This window comes from Giraffa tippelskirchi, chromosome 9 (assembly GCF_054371585.1).
Source record: "Giraffa tippelskirchi isolate mGirTip1 chromosome 9, T2T-mGirTip1v1.2.pri, whole genome shotgun sequence".
Taxonomy (NCBI): Eukaryota; Metazoa; Chordata; class Mammalia; order Artiodactyla; family Giraffidae; genus Giraffa; species Giraffa tippelskirchi.
Window position 1 is genome coordinate 29,134,112 of NC_137283.1, and position 18,223 is coordinate 29,152,334.

The window sequence follows — 18,223 nt, forward strand, 5'->3', positions numbered from 1 at the left end:
ATGAACCTGCCTGTATCTTGTATGGCTCATCTAGTAGTTAAGGCCCTGGGAAGGATGTAATAACATACCCAGACCTCTGGCTAGCTTACTACTGAAGACCTTTCTCCAGCAAAGTTGTAATAAAACCCAAGCTCTAAAAACCCATCATCAAATAATAAAAGAGAAATAGAATAAATGCACAATTCATGAGATTAATATAGAGCAGGAAGACAATCTTTTTTTTTTTCTAATAATCTTTTCTTTTATATCCTACTTTATGGGGGTGCTGTTTAATTTCATGTTCATTTACTTTAATTACTTCTTGCATGTAGTTTGTGAGGAAGTTTGCCATTTTCTAGCGTCTAAAAGATGGCTTACTTGAGTTTCTTTTCAGACCCTGTTAGAATTAATATATAATAAAACCCAATGTGGATATTTCTCATTTTTTCACCTCAAAGGCTTATTCATCATAATAGAATCAGTTTTTTGCAGGGAGATTTTATCAGACTTACAAGTCAAATTAGTCAAATGCATTTCTTCTGCTAATAAACAGAGAACCTTTACCCTGGAAACATCTCTAGACTGAGTTCCAGTAATTTAATGTTTCCTTGCTTCAAGAGATCAACCTATAAATGACCTGGGAATAAAAACATAAGTTTATTAGTCTAAAAGGAGAGTGTTAAGATGGGAGAATTTGAGAATAAAAGAAAGGTCATAAAATCAAAAAATAAATATTGAATATATGTTAGACTAAAAAAATGATTTTAGAGGGATGGGCTTAATTTCTACCCCATGCAGAGAATTTTGGGGAACAGATTGGTGTGTGTGTGTGTGTGTGTAGTTGCATTTATTTGTGTACTGCACGTGAGAATCATGCAAGATTGGTAAGAGGCCATTATGTACTTCCCTAAAAAAGTCTTGTGTTTCTAATTTAGAAGATAATGCAGTTGTGGTGGAATCAGGCCAAGCTGGAAGGTGCCTGGTTTCATCACTGCCTTCGTTTTGATTTGCCTCATGGTCTGTAGGTCCAAGGTTAATTGTGGGAAGATTTTGGCCATGAAACTGTGACAAGCCCTTACATGAATGGAAAGGGGATGTACTTTCTTTCAAGTGCCTTTATTAGGGGTAGGTGTGATCCTTGACTCACTGCTTGATGGGAGTAAACTCATTGGTTCTTGGGGTGAGTGAGTTCTAAATCCCCCTTTTAAGTTCAATCCAAGTTGCTGTGACCTTCTCAAGCTGCTTGCTCACAGCGTTTCAAATGTTGAGGTGCTGGGCATTTTGTCTAGTTCAAAACTGAGAAACGCTTTCTTCTCTAAGATATGGCAGATTTGATCGTAGAGAGGAGAGAGGAATGTGGCTTTCCTTTCACCTCTGCAGATAAGATCTGCTGTCCTGAGAGATGCAGGTGAATCAATTGCTTAGGCAGAAACTGTGGGAATCCAGTGTATAAATGACAAGAGCGAAGTTTTTCAGGGCTAATAGTAAAACCCTCTTCAGTGTGTAGTTGAGATTCACTTTCTCTGGTACTTTTGCACAAGATTGAGAATAAAAATGGTTATGATTGATGAAGCATTCAGTGTATATCTAACTGTAAGTCAGACTAGAGGGACTTTTAAATCACCCAAATGAAAGATTGCGTTATCATGAACATTAATATGTAACAGCTAAGTATGTCATTGCTTATCCGAAGTCCTGGCATTCACAGGGCTCTCTGAGGCCAGCCAACCAAAAAGGAGAAACTTTTAGCAAACGCCAGTCCACAAAACCTCCATGCATAAGGTCAGTCCAGTGGCCGTGACTCTTAGTGGGTTATTTATTTCTGCATTCATGTCCCATCTGTAGGTTTGATTCACACCACAAAGGACTTAAACATGTCCCCTGAGATACTACTAGGGCAAGAAGTGTATGGTTGAAACCAAGGGGAAGAATTTATTTCTGGTTGGGAAGAGGAAGTCTGGAAGGAGAAAAAACAGTGAACAGTAACTTATTAAGGGCAAGGGGATTAGGTTAGTTAAGTGTTTAGAAATTATTTCTTTTTTTCTTAATTCCTTACAGATTTGTTGCTATTTATGGTCTTGACAAATGATCATCTATTAGAAAACCAAGAGGGTGGAAATTAGACATTTTTAATCTTTTTTGTCTTTAAAAAAATACTATCTTTTCCTCCAGATTATTTAAGGAGTCCGTGTTTATAGCAAGAAATTTGAACTAGGAACAAATGTTTTCTTTTTTTAATTAAAATTACATCCATTCTCAATACACAGAAATTCAGTAAATGGAGTATTCTTACATGTATAATATAGGAAAAAAATGTAAATGTTAATATGACATTTAATTGTATTTTTAAGTAGACACATATATTCTTTGTTTAGCATATTTGCTACGTAAAAAGCTTATGTCAGTTGATGCTTTATCTTTGTATCCAGCATAACATCAAGGCCAAGACCATTTTAGTGGGATGCATTCCTTAATAGTTTTAAAAATTGTAATAGATACCTCATATTAGAATTAAACCTATGAGTGATTTGTAGAGGGAAGAGGGGTGGAAAAACCAGGGAAGGAGCATTTATTGAACAGCTAGCGTATGTTAAATACCATGCTAGTCCCTTTTGTGCTTCCCAGGTGGCGGTAGTGGTAAAGAATCCACCTGCCAATGCAAGAGACGCAAGAGACATGAGTTCAACAATCCCTGGGTTGGCAAGATTCCCTGAAGGAGTATATGGCAACCTACTCCAGTATTCTTGCCTGGAAAATCCCATGGACAGTGGAACCTGGCAGGCTACAGTCCATGGGATCACAAAGAGTCAGACACGACTGAATGACTTAGCACACACGCTCACATGCTAGTCCCTTTGTGATAATTTTGCAATTCATTATCATTCGGTACTGATGACAATTATTATGATGAGGATAACTAATTACTGAGCATGTACTGTGTACCAGGTGAGAACTTTGGCATGTATCATTTACATGTAATTTTCGCAACACAAAGAGTTTATCTACTTTTATTATTTCTGTATTAGAGATGGGAAACCTGAGGTTCAGAGATGTCGAGCTAGTTAACTCAAGATCACAGAGCCAAGAATTTCAAAGGCAAGCAGGCTGTCTGATGTCTAATTCCCCAAGCTGCAGGCCACCTAGCCATGCCCTGTCCCCACATTGTGTCACAGGCCCTACCTTTTCCCTCCAGGGCATGGTGATAGTCAATACCCAAGTGACATCTCTGCCTGCTCATGATGGTGTCTTTGGTGTCCCTGCTGCTGTTAGCTCTCAGGGAGCATCCGTTGTCCTTGGCATCTTGAGCTGAAGAATTAGTTACAGCTAAAGCACCTGCTCATTGAGGCACAGCACAAATGACTATGTGTGGCCTGTGATCTGAGCTTAGACGATGCTGTTATGTCTTAGAACAAAAAATGATCAGTGGGTGGAGCCGTCCACATTTTGCAGTTGGGGCCATGCGTAATCACTTTCCTACTGTATGACCACGTTTTCTGTAAATCTGTTGGCTTAGGACATTTTGTTTCTCCTCCCTCTTTCGTCTACTCAGAAGTTGGGATGATCCTTGTACCTACCATGTAGAGGGAGGGTGAGCGTAGTAAATCACTTGAGTCACAGCTTTGTGTGGAGTTGGCATGCAAGTAGATATGAAGTGGTAGTGTTTCTGTTTCAGATCTTCTAAAGACTAAGAATCACACTCTTAGTGACAAGGTCTCAGGTGAAATGGGAAACCATCTTAGGTTCCAGGGAAAATGACTAATTGCACTTTGGTTAGTCCAGTTTCCTCAAGGAAGGGATTTCTGTCTATCATTCCTGGGATTTAGGATATTCTGATAAGCATGTTTTCACCTATTAGTGATAGGAAACCTCATTAGCAGTGGCTGAAAAGATAAGGCTATTTATGATTTACTTGCTCAGAAATCTGTAGGTAGGCCATCCAAAGATTGGTTCCCTACTTCAATAATATCTGATTGCTGGGTTGACATATTGGTGATTCCTTTAACTTTCCCCTCATGGCTACAGGATGGCTACTAAAGCTCCAGGCATTACCTTTGTACATATTTACTGTTAAAGCACTAAGTGGGTAAGAGGACAACCAGAGAGAGAGATTTGTTCCTTTCTTCTAATCAAGGAGGAGAAAAATATTTCACACATCCCCCCTTCATGTCTTTTGGCCAGAATTAAGTTAGATGTCTGTCCCTAGGTGCAGAGAAATCTGGGCAGGAGACATCTCATTTTTTTCAACTTGAAGAGTAGTGGGAGGGTGGGAGGAAGTTACAAATGATGTTGAGTAGCTATCCAGAGCTGTCTCTATATGGAGTAACACTTCATACCTGACCACTGAAGGTCAGCCTAATTTCTAGGCTGTGCCCAGCTTAGGATATGGATTTTATTATTTTCAGTATTACTAAGAATGACAATGCATTTTTGGATTCCCACAGTATGGCTAAAGCTGAAATTACTTGGTATCCAGAGATGATGGGTATCTCAAACACACTGTGTTTACTTTCTTTATCATCAGGTTTTATCCCATCTCAAGCTCTCTGTTTATCACCCAAGAAAATATTTCGTAGATGGCTCAGCTTTCTGTTCGCAGCCATAGTTTTGGATGTTTCACACCCTGCACACGGGTTTGGGAATGACTAACCTCCTGCGCACCTCCTCCCGCACCCCCCCCCCCCGCACCCGCCACCCCCGCGCCAAGTGATCTTTGCTTCTATATTTGTCCATTGTGAAAGAAACATCCTGACAGCTGTGATGTATTTATGATGTCGTACAGCTGGTTTTACAGTCACTTTGTTACATTAATACTAATCTTTCTCCCTAAGCTGAAAAATTCATCACACTTGGAGCTACGGGGGAAGGCTCCACCTGAATGTGTGTAGTTTGGAGTTTTCAGGGGAGCAATAGGGTAGAAGGATGTTTCTGTGTAAGAAATCTTTCAGAATGTCACTCTCGTTCCAGATTGTGTGCGTTATTTGAGTCGGTGGAGAGGGCACTTTCTCCAGGAGAGCAGGCATCTCCCCAAATCCGGTTTACAGGCAATGTGTCTTGAAGAGAGTAGCGGTTACATGTTTCTGACAGTAAAAAAAAATTATCTTCCAAGTGGCTACTTAAAAAGTATGCTTGGTACAAAACCACAAGCATAAATCTCTCACTCAAGTTATTCACTTAAATCTGCACTTCTCATCAAAATTGTGATTAGAATTTATACAAAAATTAAGCAAAAATCTGTATAAATTTAGAAGATTCAGAGCAAGAGTGGAGTTTTATTTATTTATTTATTGGAAAAGACTAATGCTTTTAAGAATGGATTTTTTGTTTTTTTTTTAAGTCAGGACCAAAACTGCCAAGTTTGAGAGAGTTTGTTGATTTCCATGGAGGAGAAGATACGATTTTTAATTAAAAATTAATATATAGAATTTTGAACTAGGAACCAAATACCCATCTGCTGAGGATCAGATTCTCATGAATATGGAGAATTTGTGACACTTCTAAAATTGCACAGTCCAAGATAGAGTAGCCCCTAGATGTGTGTGGCTATTTAAATTTAAATTAATTAAAATTACATAAATTTAAGAATGTAGTTCCGTGATTTCACTAGCCATATGTCAAGTGCTCAGTTGCCTCGGGTGACTCCATTGGATAGTGTAGGTCTAGAACCTTCCATCATTACAGAAAGTTCTAATGGGCAGTGTTTCTCTTGATGAATAGTTTTCCACCAGGAGCAGTTTTTCCCACCTAGGAACATTGGGCAATGCCCGGAGATATTTTTGGTGTCACACCTAGGGCAGCAGTGGTGCTGCTGGTATCTAGGGACTCTGCCAAACTCCTCCAATGCACAGGACAACTCCTGCAGTGAAGAGTTTACTTGACCAAAATATCAATAGTGCTGAGGTAGGGAGACTTCTCTCCAGGACAGGTGGACCCCTGTGGCCCCAAGCTCATCATCTGGAGTTTTAAAACAATTCCCACCACCAAAATTTCAGGTAGCCTATGGTTTTGATATAGTCCTGGTGTGGAGCAGGATTGACGAGGTTATTTCTAGAGAAGGCTAGTCCCAAGTTCCATGGCCCTCTTTAGAGCTAAGGGAAGAGCTGTAAAGCTACCCAGAGAGTCGAGTGAATGATAATACAGCGGAGGTTGGAAAAATAAGGGGGCCATGGTGCTAATTCTTCTCCTTCCTCAGACTTCTCTGCTTCTGAAGGTCCCTCGCTCTGCAAACTGAGTGGAGCCAATCATCCACATCTTTATGTCTTTGAATTCGGTGGATTGCCCTTCCATTCCAGCATCAGGATTCAGGACTCCAGTGTGAGCATCTGGGGCTCATGCTGACAGTCATTCCTGATAGCAGGTGGATGCCAATATGATGTGCCAAGAATCAGGTGTCCTGGTCAGAGCTGGGTTTGGGTTTGTGCTCCACCACTTAGCTTCAGTGTGGCCAAAAATGGGTTGCTTAACTTTTCTGAGCCTCATTGTCCTTACCAACTAAAGGGAAATAGTAACTGTATGCATCTTCAAGGTTATTTTAATGGTTTAATGAGAAATGCATATAAAATGCTTAATAGAGCCTCTGGCACAGTAAGAATAAAGTAGCTTCTTTTTTGCCGTTTTGTTATTGTGTTGCAGTGGTTGCTAGTCCCAGGACAGGCTGGTTGTATTGATCTGGGGTTTACGCCTGCCCAGGGAGGAAATAATGACGGTGGTTTGCCAGTCTGCTTGTCTGGAGCCAGGGCTAAAAGCTAGTCATGGAGGCAGGACCTCACCCCTTCTACCTTGACTTAAATGTCACTTATCCCGTTCACCTCATTTAAATACATTCCCTCAGACCCCACTCTTATTTTATCATTCTTGACTTATGACTGTTTCCTTTCTAAAATGTGGTAAAATTTATAGCACATTTGTGTTTTTACTGGTTATCTCTTCTTCTAGACTTGGAGTTGATATTAGACATTAGGAATTTCAGGTTTAATGGTGTGGTATTGTGAAAAATTAAACTCATGGAAATGAGGAAAAAGGAGGAAACAAGAATAAAGCAGCCCATGGGTTTTGCATGCTGACTAAGCTGAATTGAAATCTCACTTTTCCTGTTACTCATTTGTGACCTTATGTAAACTATTTAACACGAGTCTCAGTTTGTCATACCTGTGAAATGGGGAAAATATTGTAAGAATTACATGACAAATATAATGTCATCTACTTCAGTTAGTTACTCAATAAGTGGCGGTTTTTATCATGATTAAAAAAGCAATATGGGAATAAAACTAAAGGATGATGAATGTATTTGTCACTGTTCCTTCCCTTCTATTGACATCATTCAAAGAACTTCAGCTGTAACACGTGCCTTATTAGAATATTTATGTCTTCTTGAGTAATTTTATTTTTTCTCCAGTGGACTCAAACTTTGACAGGCTGAAGGTAAGACTAACTGGTCAAATAGCTAGAAATTTTTATACGAGTGATAGTATGCTGCAAAGAGATTCAGAAAGTAGGGCCAGCGAGTTTGTGTTGGCCTGTCTTGAAGGACCCACACATCCCTTGATTCTCCTGACCTCCTCCCTTGTTATTTATGATCAGTGACTAAGGACCAGGGCTTACCACGTGGTGCAGTGGTAAAGAACCCACCTACCAATGCAGGAGATGCTGGAGATGTGGGTTTGATCCCTGGATTGGGAAGATCCCCTGGAGAAGGAAATGGCAACCCACTCCAGTATTCATGCCTGGGAAATCCCATGGACAGAGGAGCCTGGCGGGCTACAGTCCCTGGGACCACAAAGAATCGGACATGACTGAATGACTGAGCATGCACGCACTACTAAGAACCACCGTACCCTTCCTCTGCCTCCCATCACAAATTCTGTCAGGATGCAAGACTGCATCTCATCCCTTCTCCTTGAGTCTGATCAGGAGATGTGACGTCTGCTGTGTGAGCTCACAGACCGTTCACCTAAACTGATGGGTTGGTCCATCCTGACCTGAACCACAACCTCCACCAAGGACCTAGAGAAGAAAGTTTATAAAGTCTATGTAAGTTTGCATACCAAATTGCTTTAGACCTGTAGTGTAGATTGCTTTGGGATCAACTTGAGTTCCTTCCAACTGTGAGTCCTGATTTACTCTCTTAACTCTTTGTAGTGTTAGCAGAAAAGAAAACATAGCTGATGACTTGGTTACATAGAATGTAGGAGGTCTACAGATTGAGGGTTAGCTCTGGGAACTTATTGTTTTGTGTGTTTTTTTTAGTTGGTTTGCTTTCCCATAAGGGGTAAGGCATATCGTAGAGTTGGAGAACTACATGTAGAACGGATATATATCTTGAATACCTGTATTGTACCTGCAGATAACCCAAAGCCAACTGTTCCCAGCTAGCTAAGCAAATTTGGGAATTTCATTAGTTCATGTTCCCTGGTGACTCAGTTGGTAAAGAATCTGCCTGCAATTCGGGAGACCTGGGTTCAATCCCTGGGTTGGGAAGATCCCTTAGAGAAGGGAACGGCTACCCACTCCAGTATTCTGACCTGGAGAATCCTGTGGACTCTGTAGTCCATGGGGTTGCAAAGAGTCGGACACGACTGAGCAACTTTCACTTGCATGTAATGAAGTCCGGAAGTAGGATGGCTCTCTCTGGGCTTTGTTAGGACTCTGTCCTGCTGTTGTGCTCACCTCTGAATTGCTGTGTCCCTTTTAGCCAGCTTTTAGCTTTAGCCAGCTTTCTCTTTGTGGGGGGAAGCCAATCCATGTCCTTAAAGCCTTGGAAAACCTAGCAAAAGAACAATAGTTCCTATAGAATATTATTTCCTACAGAATACTAGTAGTTGAGTATGATTCTCCTTTGGCACATGTCCATCCATCAGCCACTCAGTGTGGCTGACAGAGCAGAACGTGCTGATTGGTCAGACCTGGCTTCTGGCTCCACCCTCCCGAGGTGGGAGATGCATCTACCTTCTGTGCACCACAGGGACTGAGAGTGGGGAATGGGGCGTCTCTCCCAAGAAAAGTCAGGCTAGTGTTAAGAGGAAGAGCAGTGTGGATGTTGGGCAGACAAAGACTACCATCTCCCCAACTATGATCCCCTTTGACTTCAATGACGCTGGTGACTCAGGGAAAATCTCATGCCTTGTGGTGTCTCCGTTTCACTTCCAGAGTTGCTTGCAGGTCCTGGGCCTTATTTCATTTACAGCATCAGCACACCTCTCTCTTCTTTCTTGCAGTCATGATACCCCTGTCTTTCCCCCAGCGGTTGCAGTAAATGGCCTTCTCTGAGCCACAATCAATGGCATTTCGTAAGGTGTGACAGAGGAAGCCATCTGGCACTTGTCCCGCTGTCGTTTCTCCCTGTCCAGGGAGGAGGCACGCTGGAGGCAGAAGGTCGCAGCTCAGCGAAGCACTGCTGTCTCTCAAAAACCTCCCCCCACCCCAGACTTGGGGCTGCAGCAGAGAAGCTCCACAAGAGTCACACACCTGCCAGAATTCCCCCTCTCCCTTTGTGAAATTTCCCATCAAAATTGATTTGTGGATTAATCATCATAATGAAAATGATTTTTGAATACCATTATAAGTTTGAGTGTTCCACGCAACACTTTCCCAAATATTGGATAGATTTTCTTCTCTTTTTTTTTTTAAGATGCCAGTGTGGAGATCAGTGGCCCATTTCAATTTTTATTGAAACAAATAAACCCAATAAAAACACTTATGCTGAGAGCTGTAGCGCCACAATAAAAGAATCACACTGTATTGAATTTATTGATTTATTTATTTACTCCAACTGGAAAATCGAGTATTGTGTTAATGTATTTTATAAGAATCACACTGCTCGATGAAATGGCTAATTTATTTTAGCGTATACATAAATAGCTAGCAATTTTCCATGAGACAGCCTAATGAAAATGATGCCGATGAAATTGTCTATACTATGAGGAGTGACAGAGACGAGTTATTATTGGGTGAGTGCTAAGACGCATTGAACTGGCCATCATATCTTTGAACTTTTGAACTGCTACTTGTTCTGTGTGATTTATTGATTTTACTATCTCTCTGTTTAGCTCAACTTTAGTTTTTGCCCAGCAGTGCAGATAAGTGGCATAGGAGATTTAATTTCATGGGTATTTGGGGTTAAAACCTATCTTTAAGAAGAATGCTAAACATGTTTTAATAAAACATGAGTTGCAGGGGTTTTAAGTTTCTGGGTGATACGGATCTGATAAGGAGCAAAGCAGTTTCGAGGCCAGCCCAGGGGTTCCAGACTGGGGAAGCACTCTTTTTCTGAGCTCGGGAAGTCTCACCAGGGCCATGTACACTTGACTCGCTCCATCAGCCTGACTGCAGCCCGAATTGCTTGTACCATTTCTTCCCCGGCCTGTGCCCTCTCTCTCACACCCCTTGTTTGGCCCGGATGGTTTCTGGGGTTCTTGCAGGCAGCAGTGAGGTGCCTCTCCTCCTCTCCATGTGCACTGAGGGCTGGCCACTCTGTAAACACCCTCGTTTTTGGCAGCTCTCTTAAGGAAAACCGCTTTTAAGAAACGCCATGGCTCTCACCTCCGGGATAAAGACATGGAAGCTCGCTCTGCGTTGGAGCCAGGCTGGCTCACAGCTGCTCCTCCCTCTCCAGACCCACTCTCTGGGGTCCTCATCTGTGAGGCTGTCCTCCTCAGCCTGCCCTGACCTTGGAGCGGGAGGTTTCCCTTGCTACTTGGGAAGGGGGTGGGAATCTCATACCGACTGACAGTGGCCGGAGAGCAGCCGTACTTTTTATTGTTGTCTTTAGGTGTGCAGAACTTTTTTCAAATGTGTAACATCATGGGGACTCATTTCTGATAATTTTCTTTTTGATTAGCTAATTTCTGTAGGATGACTTGACCACAGTATTTTTTGCCTGCTTTTTCCCTTTAGGGAGGAGGGTTGGAGAAGGTGGGAAAGAGCTTCATCATGTAAAAGTAACCATCCTAGAAATTCCAGGTAATAAATTTTCAGGCGCATGAACGGTTAAGACTCCTCACTCAGTAACACAGTATGTGACTGTGGAATTTTTATGAAGGTAACGGTCTCTTTCTTTAAAAATCTGATTTATTTAGAAGGTACTTTTCAATGACCAAGTAATGTTAACCTTGGGAGAAAGATTGGGGTGGGGACATGGGAGGAGGTGAGGAAAGGAGGCTTGGATTTCTGCAAGGGCTTGAAAATGCACATCCCTTTTAATGATTAAACTGGCAGGATCTTTATTTGGATGTTAAAAGCTTTTTCTTACATTGCAAACATTCTCAACGAATTTACAGTCAGATATTTGGAAACATCTAACACTTAAAAAAAAAAAAAGAGCAGGAGGAGGGCCTGTTTGAACTAGGAAACAGACTTAGTGAGAATGACTAAAAAGACAGGACTGACCCCAACACCATTAGCTGGGAAAAAAAATTCCATTTCATTGCAACTATGTTATTGTTTACTTTACCATACACATCCTAATATGGTTACCTCCCTGTCAGAGGCGGCCAAGCCCAGGGGTTGAGAGGCCCCCTCCGGGAGAAAGCTCCTAACTGCCTCCCAGACAATAAGAAACAAACGGTACAACTCCACAAAAGGCTTCCCGGAAAATAAGTGTCAAATAAATCCTACAGAACTCTCGCTTCTGCCACTGAGCTCTGTATATGCAAACCTGTTTTTATGCTTTCGCTGCCCAGGCTGAGCTGCATTTGTTTGGAAATAAGCCACCGCATTTTCTTTTTTCTTTCTCCCCTCTTTTTTTTTTTCTCCTCACTTCATCTGAGGGCTCTGGATTAATTCCTTGAGACATATCTTTGCATACATGTCTCATGAGTTATGTTTCCTGGAGCCTTTTACTAGGAACATTAAGGTAAGAATGTTGATTTAGCCCGGGACCTTTGTCACTCAAACTAATGCTCATCAGTGATATAGACATTGTAAAGAAATATTGCGGAGGTCTTTTGTGGTCCCCCTCCCAACAGAGAGGTGCAGTTGCTTTTAATTGTCATGCATGGATTCCGGAAAAAAAAAAATGCCACCAGTTGTGGATGAGATGGAGCAGAGGTGTACTCACTGGTGTAAACACTGGTGAAGACACCCCGATCCTGTGGCAGCCACAACAGTTTCACAAGAAACTGTTTCCCGTTGTTTCTTCCAATTCTTCTCTACTTGTGGTGTTTCTTTCTTCTTACCCCCTTTTTTCTCCTTCAACTCCCCTGCTTTCCCAAATCCTCATGGTCTTGAGGCTTGTCTGTTATTATCTGCAACTCCAGAACAAAGGTAGGTTGCTTAACTCTGTGCTTCGGGGGTGGGCCAAGTTATTTTGGGAGGGATGTCTTCCTAATGCATGAGTGGCTGACCTAAAAGGGGGGTGGCGGGGAGCTCATGCCTGGAGCCGAAGGACGAGAGAGCACGCACTGTGGCTGCTTCTATGTAGTGGAGTTTATTTTTATGGAACTTAAAGAAGCAGCAGCATCTTCGGTTAGAATGGACTCCGTAGCTCCTGAAATTCTACATTTGATGTCCTTGATGTGTATACATCGCATTACCAAATTGGGGTTCAGACTCTTGGGGATGCTTGAATCTATGACAGCAGATAAGGTTTTCTGGTTAGTTTATTGACATTAAAGAGAGAAACTAGAGGTTTTTTTCTTTCTTTCTTTTCTTTGGAATTTTAATGTAAAGGTGTGTTTGGGTGACTGGCATAAGTACTTTTTCTCTTTTTTTCTTTTTTTTTGGTTTAATTGCTTTAATTCCCTGGACACCTTCACTTGTTTCTCAATGATTGTGTTCTCTCATTTTGCGTAATCTGGTGCTCTGTGGAGGTGGAGGTTGGCTGTTTGTAACTAATTGTACCTTGCTGGGTGGCAATACAATAGAGTACAGACCACAGGAAATTCATCTCCACCTGAAAAAGGGACTGGAATAGAGTGTGCAGATTCATAATGGAAAACAAGAGCAAATTAAGCCTTAGTGAGGGGTATTACAGGCTATTAATCATAATAAATATGTTTGCCAGTGTTGGGTTTGCATTCTATAGTTTTCAGTTTAAAAAAAAGAAAAAAATCAGAGTCAGTGATTAGAAGAGGAAATAGTTCTCTGGCTTGTGAGAGGCTGGGCTGTACTTGTTCATTAGTTCAAACCACATTAAAAGTGAGCAGTTTGTTCCAGAATCAAGTACGTTGTTCCCAAGCAGATCTGAATACATCCCCGTCCAAATGCAATCTCGGGTTCATGCCACGATTGCTTGGCTTTTTCTGAGCATCTCCGCCTCAGCACGGAACTCGAGTGCTAAGAATTTTATTTTACATTATTACACTGCTCGCACATTCCTGCTGGTTTCTTGGCTGTGGATCATCTCTGTGCATGCACTGTAGCCCCGTCAAGGTGACGCTCTTTGAAAAATAGAAATCCAGTGCATTTAACTAAAATGAGCTCGAACAGCCTCAAAGTTTGTATCTTAGAAAGCTGCTAATTATGCTTGTCGTAAAACATATCTGAGTGGAAGGTTCTGAGTCCAAACAGAATCGAGGGCTGCTTTAGAAATATAACTGTAGTCTGTGCTTTTAAAGAGGTTTATTTTTACTTTGGGGCCATGGAGGGGGTGATTGGAATTAGTAGCCTTTAATTAGACGGGGAGATATTCAAATTTTACAGGGATTTATGTTAGAACATGGAATGGCGGTGGCTCTTTCCTCATTATGAATCCTCCCTGCACATAATGAGGTTCATCATTAGTTGATGGAGTGAATTTGCCCTAGCTCTACCTTGAAAGGCACATAATTTACATACTACTTCAGAGCCTAAGCTTTAATGGATTCCTCGATGAATAAAATGAAAAGCTACTTTCTTTAAATTTTTGAACACTGTTTAGATAATACGATTTTAATAAGACATTCAATTTGCTTGTTAAGTATATTTGAAAGTGCTTTTTTTTTTCCTTTTTGGGAAAAACATATTTTGGCTAGCCTTGTTGTATATCACAGTGGATGGTTACCCTTACAGATAAATCGGAGAACATATGGGGTACGTCATTAAGAAATGGGGAGAATCTTAGGCAGAGAGCTTTCTTTTAACATGTGAGCCTCAAGGTTATTGATTTTTGTGTAGAAACTCTTCTGACATGAAATTATTATAACAAAAAGGTTGAAAAACAAGCTTATTATTTGTGTCTAGTTTTGCATATCTAAAATGTGCGTGCATGTTCGTTTCAGCTAACACTGACAAAATAGCTAGCTGCACCTTCTGATTTATTTTAATGATGGAAGAACAGAAACTTCCCTGGTGCAGCTGCACATTTGAAACTGCTTCAGTGTAACTATGATTCGATGAGGGGGGACATGGAGCTGAAGGCCTTCTGCTGGGTTATCAGGTCATCAGCTTAGGAGTGTTCTGGTCTGCGCCATAAATTCAGCAAGTTTTCTGGCTCTGTCACTCTTCCGTCTTTTGATTGGAATGCGGAGAAAATCAGCTTTGACTCGGCGAGATTTGAACACGGATGTCTTTTCAATAAGCAGGGGGTCTGGTGATAGCATGTTATTGAACATGTCCTTTGCTTGTTGGAGACAGGTCACCCCAGCATTTGTATAATGGCTGCGAGAGGAAACAGGTTTCTGGTGGTGTGTCACATTCAGGAGCAGGGAAGGTGTCTGAGTATAAGCGAAGCCTTGTTTTGATAGAATGCTTTATTACTTGAAAATTATCAGCATATATTAACATTAATAGAATAGTCCATGTCATTCTTTTTAGGTAATTTACCTCTGCTACAGACCTGTCTGCTGGAAAAGAAAAAAAAAAAATCTTCCACTCTTCTAAAACATATATTTGTTTAGAGAGTTTTCACTGAAGTGTACATGACAATTACAGCTGTTCATTAACAAAATTGGGTATTTGTTTTAAACTTTAACCAATCACTTTGATATGCTAATTATGGTGTAATTTAATTTGAGCCCTGTAATGATGATGCCGTTATTATGGACATAAATGATGCAGTTAAGCTGAGAGTAATCTCATTTGCATACTGTACATGCCAGTAAATTAAGCCCTTTCTTCGACTGCTTCAGCTTTAATTTTCCACTTCTTTTCACACAGCTCCTTTTCAGCCCCTCTCTTATAAGCCCACTTTGTAATAGTCCTGATGACTGTTTGATGTGAAGAGTTTCTGCACCACAATAATGCAGGACAGAAGATGTAACATTTAAAGGATTCATTATCTTGCTGAGTGTTCCTTTAAGAAGGAAGGATTAGAAAAGGTGTGGGGAGAAGAAGTGTCCCTTCCATGGACTATGATAGCCCCCCTGTTAGAGTCACTGGAGATGCCAAATGCTCTCTCCTCACCCCATAACTCAGACATGGGACCTCTTATTTAAAAATGTTTTTTACCCCCACTGTACTGCTATTTACTGTCACAGACTGTGTTGTGTTCAATAGCAGTGAACTTCATGTGATCTTTGATTGTAATTACCCCATGCTAGTTGGAGGGAAAAGTTTAATTTAGCCTTCATACTACGGTTCTTCAAATATTGTGTAAATGAGATTCTCATTTTTTTAAACAATTCCAAGATAGACTGGCATTTTCAAAAGGAACTTCTCCCCCCTCCCACCCCTCCCACTGCCTGGATTGTCAAAAACAAAAACAAGAACAACCAAACAAACCAACCAGAAAAACCAGGAGTTTAAGCCATTTGAGTTTCTCCCACTCCTTGGGAGTGGAGAGGGATGTCTGCAGAGTGGGACCCTCTGGCTTCTGCTTTCCAGAAGGCTGGGTGATCCAGTGGTCAGTCTATCTGGACCAAAGAATGCTAAGAGTATACTGAGCTCTTTTAACTGCTGAGCGGGTTCTCCCGTGGCCCGCGCTGAAGCCGGTGGGAGTTGAGTGGGTGTAACAGAGGACTGAATTTAGCTCTGGCTTTTTAAAGAGGGTCAGAGGCCTAAAAATAGTTGAAGCTGCTTAACTCTCCTGCAGGCTACTTCCTCAACAAATGGGAAAGTATTAAAAAAAAGAAAAAAAAGAGTAATAGGCTGTGTCCATCCTCATGTCTTGAAAGTAAAAGGGTTTTCCAGTCCTGTATCCCTTGACTCAAAGTTTTGCCAACTGATGTGCATTGCTTCCCTCAAGCCATCCTCCGTGGAGAGGCTGCTCGGCTAGTATCACGGCAGGTGATGTTGTCATGGCCAAGCACACACGGGCTTCCTCAGCCTGGTAGCAGTGACAATACAGTATTTCTGCCTTTTTTTTTTTTTTTTAAACAACCAATTCTTATGCTATTTTTCTTTTAACTAGAGATTATGCATGTGTCAATAAAGACCAAAGAGAATATAATAAAAGGTAAGAACAAATTTCCAAGAATCATACTGTCATTGCATTTAGAAATATACATATTTAGGGCCATTAGGTTTTGTACAGAACTGAAATTAAGAATCTGGAAGAGAGTAGAATAAAAAAGTAAAAGGGCATTACATTTTATTGCATTATTATTATCTGGCAAGTGTAATGAATATGTATTGTCCAGTAAAAATCAAAGTAAACTTTTGAGAAAAATATATTACTTTACCTTTGATAGGTGAGAAAAGTTTTAGAGGGTAGGATGGGTACTTTCTGGCACATCCAGGGCTGAGAATCCAGTCCAGTTGAACCACATAGATAATACGTTCCCTCAAAACTTGGTAGGATTCTAGCTCCTCATTTGGTGCTGGTTCATTCCCCATTCACTGGTTGAACGCAACTTTAAGAACCTAATATATTTGCTAAACACTCTGCCAGTAACTAGAGATGCTGAAGACATTCAGGCACTGTTCCCAACAAAAAGAGCTCTGAGCCAGAGGACATAGAAGAGCCGTGCAATCAGACAAGTGCTTGCCTAACTTTGGACATGTTTTTGGAGGTGAACATCTCCTCTCCCAGTTGTTTTTGAATTAAGAAAACGCTGCCCCACTGTTGATACGATGTCAGTCTGTTTCTTTCAAAACAATTTGAACTTAATGAAAAGTCTAAACCTTTAAGGGCTTTTTCCTCCCTTTCCTCCCCCTTGATATAATTTCAAAATTACTGTAGGATGCAAAAATGTACACAATGCTTGTAAACAGACTTGTGTGTGGGTATCATGCTGTATCCAATATTTTTCCATAATGAAGAACCTTCCTGTTTTCAATATAATTTACGGAGACCGGGAAAAGGATACAATTTTGTGTAATACTGTAGAACTTCTTCATTTTTATTAAATAATAAAGGCTAGGCTTTCTTTGTTCAAACCAAGCCCCTAACAATGCATTCATCCCCTCTGTCAAACTTCTTGTGTTTAGGAAGGTAAGTAAATAAAGAATGAAGTACCACAAGAATGTAAGCTCCTTGAAGGCCAGGGATATTTATCTGAATTTTAAGCACTTGGAATCCTGCCTTGCACATTAATGGGTGTTCAAGATGTAGTTCTTGATTGAAATCAGTCTGCTTACTCCCTTAGACTTGTGAGCATCAACTAAGGCAATGAAGAAGAGACTGCTTTCTAAAGGAAAACTTTTACATATGCCTGATGGTATTTAGATGGTAAACCTCATCAATCCATCCTTCCTCTGGCCCCTCCCTTGTCTGAGAGCCACTCTTGAGGGTTTGGAGTTAAGCAGAAACAGTCCTAGATGCGAAGTACTTCACCCTAGATAACTGATGAATGCCCATAATGATAATAACTAGTATGTACTGAGCAGTAGCTATGGGTCAGGCACAGTGGTCAGTACTTGTCGTAGGTGATGATGTTGAATTCTCCCAACAGCCTTTCCAGCTTAGCATTGTTAGTTTCATCTTTTTATTTTTTAATTGAAGTATAGTTGATTTATAATATTATGTTAGTTTCAGGTGTACAGCAAAGTGATTCTTCTATATATATATGTGTAGATCTATTTTCTGTTTTCAACTCTTTTCCATTACAGTTTATTACAAGATAATGAATATAGTTCCCTGTGCTATATATATATATGCTGCTGCTGCTGCTAAGTTGCTTCAGTCGTGTCCGACTCTGTGCGACCCCACAGATGGCAGCCCATCAGGCTCTGCCGTCCCTGGGATTCTCCAGGCAAGAATACTGGAGTGGGTTGCCATTTCCTTCTCCAGTGCATGAAAGTGAAAAGTGAAAGTGAAGTCGCTCAGTTGTGTCCGACTCTTAGCGAACCCATGGACTGCAGCCCACCATGCTCCTCCATCCATGGGATTGTCCAGGCAAGAGTACTGGAGTGGGGTGCCATTGCCTTCCCTGATTGTTTCTTTATTTTACAT

General features: G+C 41.1%; 1 protein-coding gene across 43 annotated transcripts in view; it reads left to right on the plus strand.

Moving 5' to 3' along the window:
- FOXP1 (forkhead box P1) overlaps positions 1 to 18,223 on the plus strand; it is a 618,285-nt gene that overhangs the window by 324,091 nt on the left and 275,971 nt on the right. For 2 of the 43 annotated variants that reach the window (XM_081528334.1, XM_081528364.1), the window contains exon 1: positions 11,527 to 11,827. The exons of 40 other annotated variants lie outside the window; for them this stretch is intronic. The gene's annotated coding sequence lies outside the window, so the exon portion shown is untranslated. Of the gene's footprint in view, positions 1 to 11,526; positions 11,828 to 18,223 lie in introns of those variants that run through there. One more of the 43 variants, XM_081528349.1, reaches the window with a different exon arrangement.